Genomic DNA, 17,242 nt, shown 5'->3' with positions numbered 1-17,242 from the left:
ACACAGCAGGGGAACAGCTGACGTTACTGAACCCCAATAACAGAGGAGGGACTGTTGACTGTGCGTACAGCACTACCAGGCAACAACTAGCGGTGTTGGAGCCCAGGGACAGGAGGAGAAGCAGAGGAACACAATGTAGGCCGAAGCCTGATTGGAGAAAGTCGAAAGGGAACCTTTAACCCCCCCCCAAGGCATTTGTAGCTGAAAGAGCCAGCTTGTGCAGCAAAAAAGATGCAAAAGGAAAAGGTGGCTCTTTTCATGATGCTCCTTGCAAACACAGAACTAAACACTTATAAAATGTGTCCCCTGATACCGTGTGACCGTCCCGGAGGTGGGACTTTCCTTCGTAATATGATGCAGCACAGCCGTCATTCCTACCTCCTTGGTGCCGTTCCCCGGCTCCTCAGCGTTGTTTGATTCCGTCCCGGAGCCTGCGCTGTTATGTTATCCCTTGGCCAGGCACACTTAGCGCTGCCCATCTTCTGACATCATTTGGTGTCAGGCTGGCTGCGCCTGTGCGGCCGCGCTGGCCGAGAGCCCGCCTCGCAGTGTCGTCTAATCTAATCCCACTGCGGGCCTGGGATCCGTGGCCATGCGCAGTGCATATCCTTGCCTCTCACTCCCCTCCCTACGGCTTCTTAAGACTGTGCGGTGTCACGGCCGTGGCATGCTATTAGGGACCAGCTGACACCGCACAGTCTGAAGAAGCCGTAGGGAGATGAGTGAGAGGTGGAGGTTCAGATATGCACTGCGCATGTCCATGGATCTCAGGCCCCCAGAGGGATGAAATCAGAAGACACTGCGAGGCGGGCTCTCGGCCAGCGCGGCCGCACAGGCGCAGCCATCCTGACACCAAATGATGTCAGAAGGCGGGCAGCGCTAAATGTGCCTGGCCAAGGGATAACATAACAGCGCAGGCTCCGGGACGGAATCAAACAACGCTGAGGAGCCGGGGCACGGCGCCAAGGGGGTAGGAATGACGGCTGTGCTGCGTCATATTACGAAGGAAAGTCCCACCTCCGGGACGGTTTTACGGTATCAGTGGACACATTTTATAAGTGTTAAGTTCTGCGTGTGCAAGGAGCTAAACAAAAATAGCTACCTTTTCCTTGTGCAGCATTACTGCTGCACAAGGTGGCCCTTTCAGTAACAAACGCCTTGGGGGGGGGACAGGTTCCCTTACATTTCAGTTGTTGTGTCAGCGTGGCGGTCGCAGGACACATTGCCGGCTACACAGCTGGGGATCAGCTGACGTTACTGAAACCCAATAACACTGGGTCGTATGTTTTGACTGTGCAGACGGCACTTCTGAGCCTCAACTGGCGGTGTTGGAGCCCAGGAATTTAAGTTCGGGTGGTAGAAAGATGAACACAACAGGAGACCTGGATACTGTAGACAGTCACCTAATTATTTAATCAGGAAGAGGAGTGGCAAATTCCTGCGAGATCCAGGCCTTGTTCATTTTCAGGAAAGTAAGCCGGTCAACGTTATCGGAGGATAGTCGCATGCGACGGTCAGTTAGTACACCACCTGCAGCACTAAAGACACGTTCCGATAATACACTGGCCGCAGGGCAAGACAGCACCTCCAATGCATACTGGCTTAGCTCTGGCCATGTATCCAGCTTTGAGACCCAAAACTTGAAAGGGGAAGTTTGGGAGTACAGCAAGAGGGCAAGACATGTAGTCTGTCACCATCTGACAGAACCGTTGCCTCCTGCTCACTGGAGCCGTCTGTGATGGTGTAGACTTTTGTGGCGGGCACAGAAAACTGTGCCACAGTTGGGCCATACTGCTCTTGCCTTGGGCAGAGGCACTGCTTCTGCTCCCTCTTTGTGTAGAGCCTCCACCACTGCCTGGACGCACTGAGCTGCTTTGGAATGCACTAGCAGCACTTCTCTCACTTGGAATGGAGAAGATGATGGAATTCACCAGTGTGTCTTGGTACTCCCGCATTTTTCGCTCCCGGTTCAATGGTGTGATGAGGCTTTCTACGTTGTCCCGGTAGCGAGGATCGAGGAGGGTGAACACCCAATAATCAGACATGTTGAGAATGTGGGCGATGCGGCGGTCGTTTCTCAGGCACTGCAGCATGTAATCCACCATGTGCTGCAGACTGCCAACTGCCCAAGAAACGCTGTCCCCTGCTGGAGGCGTGATCTCTGCCCGCTCGTCATCACCCCACCCTCGCTGTACACACTGACTACTGGACAATTGTGTAACTCCCTCCTCTGAACGGATGTCTTCCTCCTCCATTGACTCCTCCTCATCCTCCTCACAAACTGTCCCCTGCCTACGCGTTTGTGAGGAACCCCGTGGCGCTGACTGTCCAGAAGATGATGGAAATGCTGAATCCTCATCCTCCACCTCTTCCACAACATCATCCCTTAGCGCTTGCAGTGATTTTTCAAGCAGGCAGATAAGGGGGACAGTCATGCTGACTAGTGCATCATCTGCACTTGCCATCCGCGTGGAATAATCAAAGGGACGCAAAACCTGGCAGACGTCATTCATAGTGGCCCACTCTGTGGTTGTGAAGTCTGTACGGCGCTGACTGCGACTTCTTTGCGCCTGAAGCAGCTGGTACTCCATTACAGCTTGCTGCTGCTCACACAACCGCTCCAACATATGTAACGTGGAATTCCACCTGGTAGGTAGGTCACATATGATGCGATGTTCTGGCAGGCGGTGTCGGCGCTGCAGAGCCGCAATGCGCGCTTTTGCCGTGCTGGAACGCCGCAAGTGAGCACACTCTAGGTGGACCTTGTGCAGCAGTGCATCAAGATCCGGATAGTCCCTCAGAAAACTCTGCACGACCAAATTGAGCACATGTGCCAGACATGGGATGTGAGTGAGGTTGCCGAGGCCCAGAGCTGCCACCAGATTTCGGCCATTATCACACACTACCATGCCTGGCTGGAGATTCGCTGGCACAAACCACACATCGCTCTCCTGCTTGATGGCATTCCAGAGCTCCTGCGCTGTGTGGCTTCGATTCCCCAAATAAATTAATTTCAAGACGGCCTGTTGACGTTTGGCCATGGCTGTGCTCATGTCGGTCGTAACAGGTACACGTTCATCACGGGTCCATGTGGAGGTGGACTGTGACGGCTCCTGCAGCGATGTTTCTGAGGAACTGGTGTAGGAGGAGGAGTCAATGCGTACAGAATGGATTCCTGCAATCCTTGGAGTGGGCAGGACACGTCCTGCGCCACTCGCACGGTCTGTACCCGGCTCAACGACATTAACCCAATGGGCAGTGAGGGAAAGGTATCGCCCCTGTCCATGTTGACTGGTCCACGCATCGGTGGTGAGGTGGACCTTGCTACTGACGGCGTTCAGTAGCGCGTGTTTTATGTGTCCCTCCACATGCTTGTGCAAGGGCAGGGACGGCTTGCCTGCTGAAGTAAAAGCGGCTGGGCACATTGTACTGTGGGACTGCCAATGACATCAAGTCACGGAAGCTGTCAGTCTCCACCAGCCTGAATGACAGCATTTCCAGTGACAGAAGTTTGGCAATGCCTGCAGTCAGAGCCTGTGCTCGTGGGTGGTTTGACGAGAAAGGCCGCCTTTTCTCCCATGCCTGTACTACCGATGGCTGTAGACTGGGCTGGGAGTGTGTGGATGACTGGGAAAGTGGTGCTGCGGGTGGAATTACAGCGGGTCTCTGGACAACAGGGCCAGAGGTTCTTCCACGGCGATCCTGGGAGGAAGCCGAACCAGCTGCGTGTGAGCTGGAGGAAGAGGCAACACGAGCTGAAGAGGTGGTAGCTGCCGCTGTTGGTTGGCCTAGCTCTTCAGTGTGTTTTTCTAACTCCGCCGGGTGCCTGGTGCGCACATGTTTCCACATGTTGGAGGTATTGAGGTTGCTGACATTTCGACCTCTTTTGACTTTGTGATGACACACCTTGCATTTGACATAGCAAATGTCAGCTGCAACTGTGTCAAAAAAGGACCAGGCACTGCAAGTCTTGGGAGCGCCCTTTTTGGCTTTTGGAAGAGACATGCTCCTAATGGCTGCCAAAGCGGAGGCTGCAGGATCCGCAGTCTTCCCCCTCCCTCTCCCTCTTTGGGCCGTACGGGGAATCTCTTCCTCAGAGCTGCTCACACCACCTTCCTGTCCCTCACGCCAAGATGGGTCAAGGACCTCATCATCTACACTACCCTCTGCCCCCAACTGCTCCTCCTGGGTAGTCTCAGCAGCAGAGCACGCACCAGTAAGTGGCACCTGAGTGTCATCATCAGCTGATGCAGCCTGCGATGTGGTGACCGGAGCCACTGGCCCACCCGCCTCTTCAGAGGAAGAGAGAAAAAGCTGTTGGGCATCACTGCACCCTGCCTCTTCTTCCATTTCTCCAATGCTGCTTGGCTGGCCCCCTGTTTCCAAGCCAAGAGATTCAGAGAACAGAAGTAGAGACGGCTCCTGTCCTGGGCTCTCTGTCTGCCTGGGCAATTTGGCAGGTGGTGAAGAGACAGATGGCTGCTCTCCAGTGCTCTGTGTCTGAGAGGATGTGGCACTAATTGAAGTTGATGCATTAGCTGCCATCCATCCGACAACGGCTTCAATTTGGTCTTCACGCAGCAGCGGTGTACGGCGCTCTGCGACAAAGCTGCGCATGAATGACTGTTCCCTTGTGAAAGTGGGTGCTGATGAGTCACCGGTGCCCGCAGCGGGCACAGAATCCCCACGTCCTCTCCCTGCTCCGCGCCCACGCCCACGCCCACGTGCCTTACTCACTGCCTTCTTCATCTTGGGTGACTGATAAAGATAAGCAGAAAAGTACTAACGGCTTTGTGTGCTTATTCCTGAACAACTCCTCCTAACAGGTATAAGAAACACTAATTTTCTAAAGTGTGGACTAGACTTTAATATGAGCTAATGTGGCCTACAGAAATGTAAAGTGGTGTCACTGGTGTGTTTGGTGAACTTTATTATTTATTTATTTTTTGGGGGCTGAACTGACAACAGAGAGAGCTGCAGTCACACGGAGACCGTGCAGACAGCCGTAAACGGCGCTGCAAGGCCCAAAAACCCTCCTCTACGTTATCCTATGTAGTGTTTTTCCACAAGTTAGCTGGAGACGGGTGGAAAGACACTAATAGGAATTTTTTGAAAAAATGTGCAGCAGCCTGCACTACTTAAAACAAAATGAAAATTGATTTTGCGGTATGACGCAGTGAAGAACCCTGGACTGGAGACAACCAGGCTATGGCTGCTCACAGACTACAGGGCAAGCTGCAGTCACACGGAGACCGTGCAGACAGCCGTAAACGGCGCTGCAAGGCTCAAAAACCCTCCTCTACGTTATCCTATGTAGTGTTTTTCCACAAATTAGCTGGAGACGGGTGGAAAGACACTAATAGGAATTTTTTGAAAAAATGTGCAGCAGCCTGCACTACTTAAAACAAAATGAAAATTGATTTTGCGGTATGACGCAGTGAAGAACCCTGAGCTGGAGACAACCAGGCTATGGCTGCTCACAGACTACAGGGCGAGCTGCAGTCACACGGAGACCGTGCAGACAGCCGTAAACGGCGCTGCAAGGCCCAAAAACCCTCCTCTACGTTATCCTATGTAGTGTTTTTCCACAAATTAGCTGGAGACGGGTGGAAAGACACTAATAGGAATTTTTTGAAAAAATGTGCAGCAGCCTGCACTACTTAAAACAAAATGAAAATTGATTTTGCGGTATGACGCAGTGAACAACCCTGAGCTGGAGACAACCAGGCTATGGCTGCTCACAGACTACAGGGCGAGCTGCAGTCACACGGAGACCGTGCAGACAGCCGTAAACGGCGCTGCAAGGCCCAAAAACCCTCCTCTACGTTATCCTATGTAGTGTTTTTCCACAAATTAGCTGGAGACGGGTGGAAAGACACTAATAGGATTTTTTGTTAAAAATTAGCAGCAGACTACACTACTTGGAAAAAAAAAAGAAAAAGAACAGTATGAGGCAATGAACCACCCTCCCTGAACTGAATACAACCAGCTATGGATGGCCTATGTGGCTGCACTCAGACTAGAGAGTGGGCTGCACTCACACACACACACACACAGACCTTGCAGATCGCTGTGAAAACAGCGCTACAAGGCAAAAGCAAGGTGAATAGTAGGTGAACACAGCGGTTGCTAAATTAGCCTTTGGAAAGCACAAAGAAGCAAATCGCTATCTCTAAACTGGCCCTCAGTCAGCAAACAGCGTCCTGTCACTAACTGAATTCACAGCAGAGTGATCGCAAAATGGCGCCAGCGACTTTTAAACTGCATCATGACATCATTTCAGCAGCCAATCACAGCCATGCCAGTAGTTTCATGCCCTCCATGCTGAACAGGATGTGCCCACACTTGAAAACATTCTCATTGGCTGAATTTGTGCATTTTGAATCTGGGAACTTCCGATTCCGGTATCCGATACGCGGCAAGTATCGGAATCCCGGTATCGGAATTCCGATACCGCAAGTATCGGCCGATACCCGATACTTGCGGTATCGGAATGCTCAACACTAGCTACAACATGTTAACATAATATATTTTTCACTCCAATTATTTGCATATATCATCATTGAAGATTTGTAACTGAACTTTTCTTTTTGTAGAAGGTTTGTGCTATCTACTATATTCAGTGTATGCTATTAAAACCTAAAGCTACACCTGTTCATTGCAGGAACATATTATTGACGACCAACCATCTATCTTCCTTGAGGTCACTGTTTCATCTGATTCCTTGAAGAAGACAAGTGTACAAACATCATCTGCAGTGGAATTTTTCTGGACTGTTAATTGGTAACATGAATACAATAATAATCTATCCAGTATAAATGTATATTACTAAAAAGTTAGCAATGAAAGATTGATATATTTAAATACGTCGCCCATAAAACTACATTTATATTTAACCCATTACGTGCCAAATTAGCAATTTTCATTTTTTTTTTATTTTTAATGACAGATTTTTAATGATTTGGGTCCTAATGAATCAGAAACATAATTTGCTAAATTTTTTCAAGTATGGATTTTTCAGAAAAGGGCATGCCAATATTCAATTAAAAATGACAATGACATGATTTCCTATTTTGTAAACATTCATTTTACAAACACAACACAAAAAATTGGACCTAATTATAAAAATTATAAAATCTTAGTTGCTAGAAGCTAAAGATTAGGCGTCCAAAAAAAGGACATTGGTAGATAATGGGTTATTAGAGAAAAAAGCTATGTTCAAATCAATAGGACTTGAACAATAGTGGCCTTATAAATACAGGTATTGCAAGCATTTTGAAGAACCTACCCACCATAAAGATAAGTCCATACTCTTTTATGTAATCATTTCACACTAAATCATTGGGCTCATCCAGTGTTCCCAGCTATGTAATTGGATCCCTAAGAGATGCCAATATTACAGACTTCTTGTTGAAAGATCCTATGTACTCTGACAATAGATTTCATGAACTCAAGCAAATAGGATCATCCTATGATGTCCAATTCAGTAAAACTTACTTGTACCCAACTGGGTGGACTATTTAGCATATGAAAGTTGGTGTTTTGTTAACAGACAAATACCTCTAATATTAATACCTGGGCCAGAGCATACAGTTTCAGCATTATCAGCATCCTCAGGACATGGATAACATTGAATAGAATGTTGGATCAGGGAGCCTTTATCACTCGGAGCACCACAGTAGTGTCGATGTCACTACATTGCTCATGTAGTGTGGAGCCCCAATACTTACACTGCACAGAGCAGAGCAGCACACTGGGAGAATAGGGTGAGGTGAGTAGCATTTTTTTAATGTCAGTAATTATGGATGCCATCATACTGATTGCGGGGCTGGTGGGTCCAATTATAATAATTGGGGGATGGTGGGGACCATAATACTGATTGGGGAGTTGGTGAAGGCCAATCATAGTGATTAGGCGGCTGTTTAAGGTCAGAATATTGAGTGCGTGGCTAATGGAGGTCAGAATACTGAGTGGGGGCTTGTTGGGGCCATAATACTGAGTAAGGGGCTGGTTCGAGCCATAATACTGAATGGGGGCTGTAGGGGCCATAATAATATGTGAGGAGTTATGGGAGACTGTGAGGGCCTACATACTAAGTGGGGGCCCATATACTAAGTGCTGTGCTGTGAGGGTCCTCGTTCAGTGTGGGGGTTCTCATTTTGTATGTGCATGCTCATTGTGTGTGGGGGGCTGTTGCAGCCTCAATACTGTGTGAAGGGCTGTGGGGCCCATCATCCTGAGTGGAGTTGTGGGTGCCATTATATTGTGTTAGGGGCTGTGAGGACCATTATACTAAGTGGGGGTGCTGTAGGCTGTCCCATACTAAGTGGAGAGCTTATATACTGAATTTGGAGCTGTGGGGGTTCCCATACTTCGTGGGGCTCCCATAGTAAGTACAGGGCTGTGGGGGCTCTCATTCAATTTGGGGCCATTCTATTGTGTGAGGGGCTATAGAAACCATTATACTGAGTGGGGGTCTGTTGGGTATTCTATAGTAAGTGGGGGCTCCCATAATCAGTGTGGGGCTGTGGGGGCTACCATACTGAATGGGGACCTCATTCTGTGTGGAGAGATGTGTGTCATAATTCCATGTGGAAGGCTGCAGGGACCCTCATTATGTGTGGGGGCTGTGGGGACCCTCATTTTGTGTGGTGGATTGTGGAAACCCTCATTAAGTGGGTCATTATACTGAGTAGGGGACTGTGGCCATCACATACTAAGTGGGGTGCTCCTATACTGAGTGGGGTCTGAGGGATGGCCCATACTAATTGGTGGGTTCCAATATTGAGTGGGGGCTGTGGAGGCTCCCATACTCAGTAGGGCTCCCATACTTAGTGGAAGGCTGTGGGGGCACTTATTCTGTGTGTGGGGAATCTATTCTGTATGGGGGATGTGGTGCCATCAATCCATGTGTGGGGTCTGTGGGGACCCTCATTCTGTGTGTGTGTGGGGGGGCGTGAAGGGTCTAATTTGGTGAGGGGGCCCTTATGATGAGTAGTGAGCTGTGGGGGCCTCATCAGAGCCAGAAGTGTGAGAGGTCCAGAGATTTCAGCTCAAGTGGTGGGGATCAGAAGATGCGATGAGGCCTGCATGGATGATGGTGAGGAACGGAGGGGCCAGAGAGGTGAGTGATGAGGTGAGTTGAAGGATTTTTTTTATAATATTACATGTATTATTATTGTGCTCTGTGGTCTGGAGACACTGGTGAGAACCACAGAGCATAATAAGGGACATTAAATTTGCAGAGAATAACTTTTGAATTTTGTCTGATCCTCCCATCTCAGTAGATGTGATACAGCAGTAGGATATTATATTGTGGTAGTTTCAGAATGACTGTCATTGTATTATCATCTTATATAATATTTAGAATTGAGAGTCCTCAGTAATTGTTACCTTTTAATGGCTAACTGAAAAGATGGTAACAAATTGCAAGCTTTGGAGACTACTCAGGTCTCTTCATCAGGCATAGACTAATACAAAATCTGAAGAATCACATATTTATACACAACACAGCACAGAAATAATGCAAGAGATAAGACAAGTGACGTGAAGCAGAACTATCATTATGGGAGAGGGATAAACCATTGTGTCCATAAATATTGGAACAGTTCATAGATAAGGAGTGTGAAAGTTTTGTCCTCTGGGGTCTGGTTCTGTGTTGTGATGACCCACAAGGTCTGAGGAGCAAATTCCTTAATCTATATAAAAAGACAAATCCATGCGACACATTCACTCCTGCACTGAGTGTGTCAACGGTTGTCATGAGTTTATACTCCCAGACTCTTCTGTGTCTCTGAGATTTGAAGTTACCCTTTAATACATGTAATTTCATGTCCATGGTGCTCTGATCAGGGAGACAAAAATGTTTGGCTACAGGTAGTCCCAGGTCCTTTCAGCTGCATCACATCTAATGTGGTGTACCTAATTATATGTACCAAATGTCCAGCTGGGGGTCTGTATGTAGGGGAGACGGGGCAAAAAATGAGAACAAGGATGAATTCTCATCGCCACACAATAAGAGAAAAAAAATAGATCTACCTGTGGCCAAACCTTTTTTTCTCCCTGATCATAGCACAATGGACATGAAATTACTTGCATTAAAGAGTAACTTCAAATCTCAGAGACACAGAAAAGTCTGGGAGTATAAACTCATGACAACGTTTGACACAGTGCAGAAATGTGTCGCATGGATTTATGTCTTTTTACATCAGTTAAGGAATTTGCTCCTCAGACCTTGTGGGGGCATCACAACACAAAACCACACCCCAATCAGAGGACAATAAAAATATATAAATATGTACAGTACAGATGAAAAGTTTAGACACACCTTCTCATTTAAAGATTTTTCTGTATTTTCATGACTATGAAAATTGTACATTCACACTGAAGGCATCAAAACTATGAATTAACACATGTGGAATTATATACTTAAAAAAGTGTGAAACAACTGAAAATATGTCTTATATTCTAGGTTCTTCAAAGTAGCCACCTTTTGCTTTGATGACTGCTTTGCACACTCTTGGCATTCTCTTGATGAGCTTCAAGAGGTAGTCACTGGAAATGGTCTTCCAACAATCTTGAAGGAGTTCCCAGAGATGCTTAGCAATTGTTGGTCCTTTTGCCTTCCCTCTGTGGTCCAGCTCACCCCAAACCATCTCGATTGGGTTCAGGTCTCCTCCATGTTTCACGGTGGGAACCAGGCATGTAGAGTCCATCCGTTCACCTTTTCTGTGTCGCACAAAGACATGGTGGTTGGAACCAAAGATCTAAAATTTGGACTCATCAGACCAAAGCACAGATTTCCACTGGTCTAATGTTCATTCCTTGTGTTCTTTAGCTCAAACAAGTCTCTTCTGCTTCTTGCCTGTCCTTAGCAGTGGTTTCTGTTATGACCCCAATGGCGAGGGTCTCAGAGGAACGTGGAAGTCTGCAGAATACAAAAATCCAGCTCATAGGGCAGTGGTAACTGGGTTGACCATATATCTACTCCTAACGCCAACACTAGAAGTAGCCGGGGATCATTCCTACGTTGATTCTAGATGACACGCGCCAGCCGGAGAATCTAGCTACCCCTAGTAGAGGAAAACATAGACCTTTCTTGCCTCCAGAGAAGGGGACCCCAAAGCTGGATAGAAGCCCCCCACAAATAATGACGGTGAGGTAAGAGGAAATGACAAACACAGAAATGAACCAGGTTTAGCACAGAGAGGCCCGCTTACTGATAGCAGAATAAAGAAAGGTAACTTATATGGTCAACAAAAACCCTATCAAAATCCACACTGGAAATTCAAGAACCCCCGAACCGTCTAACGGTCCGGGGGGAGAACACCAGCCCCCTTAGAGCTTCCAGCAAAGGTCAGGATATAGATTTGGAACAAGCTGGACAAAAATACAAAACCAAAACAAATAGCAAAAAGCAAAAGGCAGACTTAGCTGATATAACTGGAACCAGGATCAGTAGACAAGAGCACAGCAGACTAGCTCTGATAACTACGTTGCCAGGCATTGAACTGAAGGTCCAGGGAGCTTATATAGCAACACCCCTAACTAACGACCCAGGTGCGGATAAAAGGAATGACAGAAAAACCAGAGTCAAAAAACTAGTAACCACTAGAGGGAGCAAAAAGCAAATTCACAACAGTACCCCCCCCTTAGTGAGGGGTCACCGAACCCTCACCACGACCACCAGGGCGATCAGGACGAGCGGCATGAAAGGCACGAACTAAATCGGCCGCATGAACATCAGAGGCGACCACCCAGGAATTATCCTCCTGACCATAGCCCTTCCACTTGACCAGGTACTGAAGCCTCCGCCTGGAGAGGCAAGAATCCAAGATCTTCTCCACCACGTACTCCAACTCGCCCTCAACCAACACCGGAGCAGGAGGCTCAGCAGAAGGAACTACAGGCACAATGTACCGCCGCAACAAGGACCTATGAAATACATTGTGAATAGCAAACGACACAGGAAGATCCAGACGAAAAGATACAGGATTAAGGATTTCCAATATCTTGTAAGGCCCAATAAAACGAGGTTTAAATTTGGGAGAGGAGACCTTCATAGGAACAAAGCGGGAAGAAAGCCATACCAAATCCCCAACGCGTAGTCGGGGACCCACACCGCGGCGGCGGTTGGCAAAGCGCTGAGCCTTCTCCTGTGACAACTTCAAATTGTCCACCCCATGATTCCAGATCTGCTGCAACCTATCCACCACAGAATCCACCCCAGGACAGTCAGAAGGCTCCACATGCCCCGAAGAAAAGCGAGGATGGAAACCAGAGTTGCAGAAAAAAGGCGAAACCAAGGTGGCGGAACTAGCCCGATTATTAAGGGCAAACTCAGCCAACGGCAAGAATGTCACCCAATCGTCCTGATCAGCAGAGACAAAACACCTCAAATAAGCCTCCAAAGTCTGATTGGTTCGCTCCGTCTGTCCATTAGTCTGAGGATGGAAAGCAGACGAAAACGACAAATCAATGCCCATCCTACTACAAAAGGATCGCCAGAACCTGGAAACGAACTGGGATCCTCTGTCTGACACAATATTCTCAGGGATGCCGTGCAAACGAACCACGTTCTGGAAAAACACAGGAACCAGATCGGAAGAGGAAGGCAGCTTAGGCAAAGGAACCAAATGGACCATCTTGGAGAAGCGATCACATATCACCCAGATAACGGACATGCCCTGAGATAGCGGAAGATCAGAAATGAAATCCATGGAGATATGTGTCCAAGGTCTCTTCGGGACAGGCAAGGGCAAGAGCAAACCGCTGGCACGAGAACAGCAAGGCTTAGCTCGAGCACAAGTCCCACAGGACTGCACAAATGACCGCACATCCCTTGACAAGGAAGGCCACCAAAAGGACCTGGCCACCAGATCTCTGGTGCCAAAGATTCCCGGGTGACCTGCCAACACCGAGGAATGAACCTCGGAAATGACTCTGCTGGTCCACTTATCCGGGACAAACAGTCTGTCAGGTGGACAAGACTCAGGCCTATCAGCCTGAAATCTCTGCAACACACGTCGCAGATCCGGAGAAATAGCTGACAAGATAACTCCATCTTTAAGAATACCAACAGGATCCGCGACTCCAGGAGCATCAGGCACAAAGCTCCTAGAAAGAGCATCGGCCTTCACATTCTTTGAACCTGGTAAATACGAGACAACAAAATCAAAGCGGGAGAAAAACAATGACCAGCGGGCCTGTCTCGGATTAAGGCGTTTAGCAGACTCGAGATACATCAGATTTTTGTGATCAGTCAAGACCACCACACGATGCTTAGCACCCTTGAGCCAATGACGCCACTCCTCAAATGCCCATTTCATGGCCAACAACTCCCGATTGCCCACATCATAATTTCGCTCGGCAGGCGAAAACTTCCTAGAGAAAAAGGCACAAGGTTTCATAACAGAGCAACCAGGGCCTCTCTGCGACAAAACGGCCCCTGCCCCAATCTCCGAAGCATCCACCTCAACCTGAAAGGGAAGTGAGACGTCAGGCTGGCACAAAACAGGCGCCGAAGTAAACCGGCGTTTCAACTCCTGGAAAGCCTCCACGGCAGCAGGAGCCCAGTTAGCTACATCGGAGCCCTTCTTGGTCATATCCGTCAAAGGTTTCACAATGCTAGAAAAATTAGCGATAAAACGACGGTAGAAGTTAGCGAAGCCCAAGAACTTCTGAAGACTCTTAACTGACGAGGGCTGAGTCCAATCAAGAATAGCTCGGACCTTGACTGGGTCCATCTCCACAGCAGAAGGGGAAAAAATGAACCCCAAAAAGGGAACCTTCTGTACACCAAAGAGACACTTTGAGCCCTTGACAAACAAAGAATTTTCACGCAAAATTTTAAAGACCAACCTGACCTGCTCCACATGCGAATCCCAATTATCAGAAAAAACCAAAATATCATCCAGATAAACAATCAAAAATTTATCCAGATACTTCCGGAAAATGTCATGCATAAAGGACTGAAAAACTGAAGGCGCATTGGAGAGCCCAAAAGGCATCACCAAGTACTCAAAATGACCTTCGGGCGTATTGAATGCGGTTTTCCATTCATCACCTTGCTTAATGCGCACAAGGTTGTACGCACCACGAAGGTCTATCTTGGTGAACCACTTGGCACCCTTAATCCGGGCAAACAAGTCAGACAACAGCGGTAAAGGATACTGAAATTTGACAGTGATCTTATTTAAAAGCCGATAATCAATACAAGGTCTCAAAGATCCGTCCTTTTTTGCCACAAAAAAGAATCCCGCACCAAGAGGGGAAGAAGACGGACGAATATGTCCTTTCTCCAGAGACTCCTTGATATATGAACGCATAGCGGTATGTTCAGGTACCGACAGATTAAACAGTCTTCCCTTAGGAAATTTACTGCCTGGGATCAAATCTATAGCACAGTCACAGTCCCTATGAGGAGGCAGTGCACTGGACTCAGACTCACTGAAGACATCCTGATAATCAGACAAATACTCCGGAACTTCCGAAGGCGTAGAAGAAGCAATAGACACAGGCAGGGAATCCCCATGAATACCACGACAGCCCCAACTTGAGACTGACATAGCCTTCCAGTCCAGGACTGGATTATGGGTCTGTAACCATGGCAGCCCTAAAACAACCAAATCATGCATTTTATGTAAAACCAGGAAACGTATCACCTCGCGGTGTTCAGGAGTCATGCACATGGTAACCTGTGTCCAATACTGCGGTTTATTTGCTGCCAATGGTGTAGCATCAATACCCCTAAGAGGAATAGGATTTTCTAATGGTTCAAGAGTAAAACCACAGCGCTTAGCAAATGAGAGATCCATGAGACTCAGGGCAGCACCTGAATCTACAAACGCCATGACAGGATAAGATGACAGTGAGCAAATCAAAGTTACAGACAGAATAAATTTAGGTTGCAAATTACCAACGGTGACAGGACTAACAACCTTAGCTATACATTTAGAGCATGCTGAGATAACATGTGTAGAATCACCACAGTAGTAGCACAAGCCATTCCGGCGTCTATGAATTTTCCGCTCATTTCTAGTCAGGATTCTATCACATTGCATTAAATCAGGTGTCTGTTCAGACAACACCATGAGGGAATTTGCGGTTTTTCTATCACATTGCACCGAATTAGGTGTCTGTTCAGACAACACCATGAGGGAATTTGCGGTTTTGCGCTCCCGCAACCGCCGGTCAATTTGAATAGCCAGTGCCATAGTATCATTCAGACCTGTGGGAATGGGAAAACCCACCATAACCTTCTTAATGGCTTCAGAAAGGCCATTTCTAAAATTAGCGGCCAGTGCACACTCGTTCCAATGTGTCAGCACGGACCATTTCCGAAATTTTTGGCAATACACTTCAGCCTCGTCCTGCCCCTGAGACATAGCCAGCAAGGCCTTTTCTGCCTGAATCTCAAGATTGGGTTCCTCATAAAGTAAACCGAGCGCCAGAAAAAACGCATCAAGATCAGCCAATGCCGGATCTCCTGGCGCCAGCGAAAAAGCCCAATCCTGAGGGTCACCCCGTAAGAACGAAATAACAATTTTTACTTGCTGAGCAGAATCTCCAGATGAACAGGGTCTCAGGGACAAAAACAATTTACAATTATTCACGAAATTCCTAAACTTAAACCTGTCTCCGGAAAACAGTTCAGGAATCGGTATTTTAGGTTCTGACCTAGGATTTCTGATAACATAGTCTTGTATGCCCTGCACACGAGTAGCCAGCTGGTCCACACTTGTAATCAAGGTCTGGACATTCATGTCTGCAGCAAGCATAGCCACTCTGAGGTAAAGGGGAAAAAGAAAGAAAAAAAAAAAAAAACTCAGAATCTTCTTTCTTATAATCCCTCTTCTGCAATGCATTAAACATTTAATACTGGCCTGGCAAACTGTTATGACCCCAATGGCGAGGGTCTCAGAGGAACGTGGAAGTCTGCAGAATACAAAAATCCAGCTCATAGGGCAGTGGTAACTGGGTTGACCATATATCTACTCCTAACGCCAACACTAGAAGTAGCCGGGGATCATTCCTACGTTGATTCTAGATGACACGCGCCAGCCGGAGAATCTAGCTACCCCTAGTAGAGGAAAACATAGACCTTTCTTGCCTCCAGAGAAGGGGACCCCAAAGCTGGATAGAAGCCCCCCACAAATAATGACGGTGAGGTAAGAGGAAATGACAAACACAGAAATGAACCAGGTTTAGCACAGAGAGGCCCGCTTACTGATAGCAGAATAAAGAAAGGTAACTTATATGGTCAACAAAAACCCTATCAAAATCCACACTGGAAATTCAAGAACCCCCGAACCGTCTAACGGTCCGGGGGGAGAACACCAGCCCCCTTAGAGCTTCCAGCAAAGGTCAGGATATAGATTTGGAACAAGCTGGACAAAAATACAAAACCAAAACAAATAGCAAAAAGCAAAAGGCAGACTTAGCTGATATAACTGGAACCAGGATCAGTAGACAAGAGCACAGCAGACTAGCTCTGATAACTACGTTGCCAGGCATTGAACTGAAGGTCCAGGGAGCTTATATAGCAACACCCCTAACTAACGACCCAGGTGCGGATAAAAGGAATGACAGAAAAACCAGAGTCAAAAAACTAGTAACCACTAGAGGGAGCAAAAAGCAAATTCACAACAGGTTTCCTAGCAGCTATTTTACCATGAAGGCCTGCTGCACAAAGTCTCCTCTTAAGAGTTGTTGTACAGATGTGTCTGCTGCTAGAACTCTGTGTGGCATTGACCTGGTCTCTAATCTGAGCTGCTGTTAACCTGTGATTTTTGAGGCTGGTGACTTGGATAAACTTATCCTCAGAAGCAGAGGTGACTCTTGGTCTTCCTTTCCTGGTGCAGTCCTCATGTGAGCCAGTTTCTTTGTAGCGCTTGATGGTTTTTGCCACTGCACTTGGGGACACGTTCAAAGTTTTCCCAATTTTTCGGACTGACTGACCTTCATTTCTTAAAGTAATGATGGCCACTTGGTTTTCTTTACTTAGAATTTGTATTATGGCAAGAAAAAAGCAGCTAACAGTCTATTCAGTTGGACTATCAGCTGTGTATCCACCAGACTTCTGCTCAACGCAACTGATGGTCCCAACCCCATTTACAGTGGGGCAAAAAAGTATTTAGTCAGTCAGCAATAGTGCAAGTTCCACCACTTAAAAAGATGAGAGGTGTCTGTAATTTACATCATAGGTAGACCTCAACTATGGGAGACAAACTGAGACAAAAAA

The sequence above is a fragment of the Ranitomeya variabilis genome, chromosome 2, assembly GCF_051348905.1.
Source record: "Ranitomeya variabilis isolate aRanVar5 chromosome 2, aRanVar5.hap1, whole genome shotgun sequence".
NCBI classification, from domain to species: domain Eukaryota; kingdom Metazoa; phylum Chordata; class Amphibia; order Anura; family Dendrobatidae; genus Ranitomeya; species Ranitomeya variabilis.
The sequence above is the reverse complement of the archived record's forward strand: the minus strand, read 5'-3'. Positions refer to the sequence as shown.